This window comes from Schistocerca gregaria, unplaced genomic scaffold (assembly GCF_023897955.1).
Source record: "Schistocerca gregaria isolate iqSchGreg1 unplaced genomic scaffold, iqSchGreg1.2 ptg000930l, whole genome shotgun sequence".
NCBI classification, from domain to species: domain Eukaryota; kingdom Metazoa; phylum Arthropoda; class Insecta; order Orthoptera; family Acrididae; genus Schistocerca; species Schistocerca gregaria.
This window is the reverse complement of record NW_026062285.1, coordinates 7,501-12,500: the sequence shown is the minus strand read 5'-3', so window position 1 is coordinate 12,500 and position 5,000 is coordinate 7,501. Positions and strand designations below refer to the sequence as shown.

Sequence of the window (5,000 nt, the reverse complement as noted above, 5' to 3'; positions counted from 1 at the left end):
ATCGCTTAACCTAACTGTGGCTGTACCAGATTATCGCTTAACCTAACTGTGGCTGTACCAGATTATCGCTTAACCTAACTGTGGTTGTACCAGATTATCCCTTAACCTAACTCAATTTGTCCCTTAACCTAACTCAATTTGTCCCTTAACCTAACTCAATTTGTCCCTTAACCTAACTCAATTTGTCCCTTAACCTAACTCAATTTGTCCCTTAACCTAACTCAATTTGTCCCTTAACCTAACTCAATTTGTCCCTTAACCTAACTCAATTTGTCCCTTAACCTAACTCAATTTGTCCCTTAACCTAACTCAATTTGTCCCTTAACCTAACTCAATTTGTCCCTTAACCTAACTCAATTTGTCCCTTAACCTAACTCAATTTGTCCCTTAACCTAACTCAATTTGTCCCTTAACCTAACTCAATTTGTCCCTTAACCTAACTCAATTTGTCCCTTAACCTAACTCAATTTGTCCCTTAACCTAACCCACGTTGTCCCTTAACCTAACCCACGTTGTCCCTTAACCTAACCCACGTTGTCCCTTAACCTAACCCACGTTGTCCCTTAACCTAACCCACGTTGTCCCTTAACCTAACCCACGTTGTCCCTTAACGTAACCCACGTTGTCCCTTAACGTAACCCACGTTGTCCCTTAACGTAACCCACGTTGTCCCTTAACGTAACCCACGTTGTCCCTTAACGTAACCCACGTTGTCCCTTAACCTAACCCACGTTGTCCCTTAACCTAACCCACGTTGTCCCTTAACCTAACCCACGTTGTCCCTTAACCTAACCCACGTTGTCCCTTAACCTAACCCACGTTGTCCCTTAACCTAACCCACGTTGTCCCTTAACCTAACCCACGTTGTCCCTTAACCTAACCCACGTTGTCCCTTAACCTAACCCACGTTGTCCCTTAACCTAACCCACGTTGTCCCTTAACCTAACCCACGTTGTCCCTTAACCTAACCCACGTTGTCCCTTAACCTAACCCACGTTGTCCCTTAACCTAACCCACGTTGTCCCTTAACCTAACCCACGTTGTCCCTTAACCTAACCCACGTTGTCCCTTAACCTAACCCACGTTGTCCCTTAACCTAACCCACGTTGTCCCTTAACGTAACCCACGTTGTCCCTTAACGTAACCCACGTTGTCCCTTAACGTAACCCACGTTGTCCCTTAACGTAACCCACGTTGTCCCTTAACCTAACCCACGTTGTCCCTTAACCTAACCCACGTTGTCCCTTAACCTAACCCACGTTGTCCCTTAACCTAACCCACGTTGTCCCTTAACCTAACCCACGTTGTCCCTTAACCTAACCCACGTTGTCCCTTAACCTAACCCACGTTGTCCCTTAACCTAACCCACGTTGTCCCTTAACCTAACCCACGTTGTCCCTTAACCTAACCCACGTTGTCCCTTAACCTAACCCACGTTGTCCCTTAACCTAACCCACGTTGTCCCTTAACCTAACCCACGTTGTCCCTTAACCTAACCCACGTTGTCCCTTAACCTAACCCACGTTGTCCCTTAACCTAACCCACGTTGTCCCTTAACCTAACCCACGTTGTCCCTTAACCTAACCCACGTTGTCCCTTAACCTAACCCACGTTGTCCCTTAACCTAACCCACGTTGTCCCTTAACCTAACCCACGTTGTCCCTTAACCTAACCCACGTTGTCCCTTAACCTAACCCACGTTGTCCCTTTGCCTAACATAGTTCACTGCTCGGAATCTCTGGTGTCGTTGTTATCCTCATGTAGATTTCTTGCGAGTGTTGCTTACTTTCCACATATTCCCGCTATCCACTGTCAATTGTACTGCAATAGGACTATATCGCCCCCCCCCCCCCCTCTGCCCCTCTCTTTGTGTCTCCGTCCTCTCAAGCTGGTCGGTCTGGCGTTTGAGTGTTAAATGAGCCTCGCAGCTGTTCAGTTGCGTTCAGATGTCGACGCCCTCAGTGTACGTCGTGGTATGGTCTGTGTCCATTGTCCGCTGATGTCGTACGCGTAACCCACACGCTGTACCGATCATCGGTAGTTACGTACAGAGTGAAGTAGTGTGATACGTGTGACCGTACGCTGGCTGTGCCCAACGGTGTCGAATCTCAATTTCCATATGTTGTGCTCGATGCTACTTGTCTCGTCTCCCAATAACAGCTAGGTTGCACTGTGGTACGCCGTAGAGGCGTGTGGGAGGAACGTACGAACGCATTGTATGTCACCCTGGGTCGCTGGGGGTGGTGGTGCGGTGAGTCAGGTCAGGTCAGCGTGAGCCGTGTGATGTAGTGACGCGTGTATTCCGACTTTGTCGTATTGCCTCACACAAAGTGCTACCCTGGTGGACCGCGTTCCATATCTGGGACATGCCGCAGATGCCGGTTGACAGTGGATCGCGGAAGGGACATCGCATACGTGCGCGGGCCACCTTCCACGTGTTCTCTTCTGCACATGTCGCAGTGTGTATGTGGTCTGATGTAGCGTGTCGTGACACATGACATCCTGGCATGCAAGAATTGTTGAATTCGCAAATGTAGGTGGACATCTACGTTTACTGCCCAAGATACGCAAATGAACTGGAAATCCGTTGTTGAGCGGTTGTTCACGCTGGAGGTGAATCTGTGATGGCGACGATCGGTACAGCTATTAACCGGTTGTTTCAGCGGTACCCGCCACATCCACACACGTGACTAGGCCCATGTGGGTATGAAGCGATACGCGGCGGTGGCTTGGTGGGACTGTTCCCGGCCGGTGAAGGGGGGCCGCCCGGCGTGTTGGCCGCGCGCTGCGTGGGCGCACGCGCAACAGGCGGCTGGTGGGGGGCGCCGAGTGGCAGGAGCGCCAGCCGACGGGCTCGGCAGGCGGCGCAGCTACGCTGCGGCGCACCCTGCACGCGGCGCCTGGCGGCCAAAGTTGGTTCAGCCGAGCCCGGTGCGAAGCGCGGTGGACATCTGCAGTGTGCTGGTCTGATTGAGGACTGTGTGCGTTGAGGATGCGCCGCCGCCTGGCACTCGGCGCCGCGACGCCGTCTGCTGCTCGGTCGCCCCAGCGGTTCTCGCAGGTGGTTTGTATCGCAGTTGTGCGGACGTGTTGGCGCGTGCGCTGTGCTGGGAGAGTTCGCTTCTGCACCCAAGTGGGGCTTTGCCCTTGTGTGGCGCTGGCGTTGGAGCTGCCGGTCACCATAGGTGGCGCGTGTTGTCTCCCGCCGGCAATGCCACGACAGCACGCTCCCGGGCCTCTGTCGGCAGCGGCAAGCTCAGTTGGGAGCAAGGGTGTTCGCACTAAAACCGTCTACTCGCCTAACTCCGGGCGATTGCGCCTCTCTCGAAACCGACCAAGTACCTAGGACGGCGCTGCGCGCCGCCGGGACCTGAGAGGGTTTCGAGGTGTATCGTGCAGGGGAGCTCGGCCTCCTCCTGTTTGCAGAATAATTGAGCGGACGCTTGCGTGTTCGCGCGGGCCCCCGGGACACACTCCCGGGCGGCCGGCTGCTCAGCTCTAGTTGACGCAGCTCCCTGGTTGATCCTGCCAGTAGTCATATGCTTGTCTCAAAGATTAAGCCATGCATGTCTCAGTACAAGCCGCATTAAGGTGAAACCGCGAATGGCTCATTAAATCAGTTATGGTTCCTTAGATCGTACCCACGTTACTTGGATAACTGTGGTAATTCTAGAGCTAATACATGCAAACAGAGTCCCGACCAGAGATGGAAGGGACGCTTTTATTAGATCAAAACCAATCGGATTGGCTTGTCTGGTCCGTTTGCCTTGGTGACTCTGAATAACTTTGGGCTGATCGCACGGTCCTCGTACCGGCGACGCATCTTTCAAATGTCTGCCTTATCAACTGTCGATGGTAGGTTCTGCGCCTACCATGGTTGTAACGGGTAACGGGGAATCAGGGTTCGATTCCGGAGAGGGAGCCTGAGAAACGGCTACCACATCCAAGGAAGGCAGCAGGCGCGCAAATTACCCACTCCCGGCACGGGGAGGTAGTGACGAAAAATAACGATACGGGACTCATCCGAGGCCCCGTAATCGGAATGAGTACACTTTAAATCCTTTAACGAGTATCTATTGGAGGGCAAGTCTGGTGCCAGCAGCCGCGGTAATTCCAGCTCCAATAGCGTATATTAAAGTTGTTGCGGTTAAAAAGCTCGTAGTTGGATTTGTGTCCCACGCTGTTGGTTCACCGCCCGTCGGTGTTTAACTGGCATGTATCGTGGGACGTCCTGCCGGTGGGGCGAGCCGAAGGGGTGCTTTCGCGTCCCGAGGCGGACCCCGTTTAAATCCTACCAGGGTGCTCTTTGTTGAGTGTCTCGGTGGGCCGGCACGTTTACTTTGAACAAATTAGAGTGCTTAAAGCAGGCAAGCCCGCCTGAATACTGTGTGCATGGAATAATGGAATAGGACCTCGGTTCTATTTTGTTGGTTTTCGGAACCCGAGGTAATGATTAATAGGGACAGGCGGGGGCATTCGTATTGCGACGTTAGAGGTGAAATTCTTGGATCGTCGCAAGACGAACAGAAGCGAAAGCATTTGCCAAGTATGTTTTCATTAATCAAGAACGAAAGTTAGAGGTTCGAAGGCGATCAGATACCGCCCTAGTTCTAACCATAAACGATGCCAGCCAGCGATCCGCCGCAGTTCCTCCGATGACTCGGCGGGCAGCCTCCGGGAAACCAAAGCTTTTGGGTTCCGGGGGAAGTATGGTTGCAAAGCTGAAACTTAAAGGAATTGACGGAAGGGCACCACCAGGAGTGGAGCCTGCGGCTTAATTTGACTCAACACGGGAAACCTCACCAGGCCCGGACACCGGAAGGATTGACAGATTGATAGCTCTTTCTTGATTCGGTGGGTGGTGGTGCATGGCCGTTCTTAGTTGGTGGAGCGATTTGTCTGGTTAATTCCGATAACGAACGAGACTCTAGCCTGCTAACTAGTCGCGTGACATCCTTCGTGCTGTCAGCGATTACTTTTCTTCTTAGAGGGACAGGCGG

The 5,000-nt window shown here is 52.5% G+C and overlaps 1 non-coding gene across 1 annotated transcript in view; it reads left to right on the top strand.

The window, feature by feature from the left end:
• The first annotated feature begins 3,512 nt into the window (after positions 1–3,512).
• LOC126325613 (small subunit ribosomal RNA) overlaps positions 3,513–5,000 on the top strand; it is a 1,893-nt gene continuing 405 nt past the window's right edge. Inside the window, exon 1 of the ribosomal RNA XR_007560215.1 lies at positions 3,513–5,000. This exon is cut by the window's right edge and continues 405 nt beyond it. This is a non-coding gene — a ribosomal RNA (small subunit ribosomal RNA).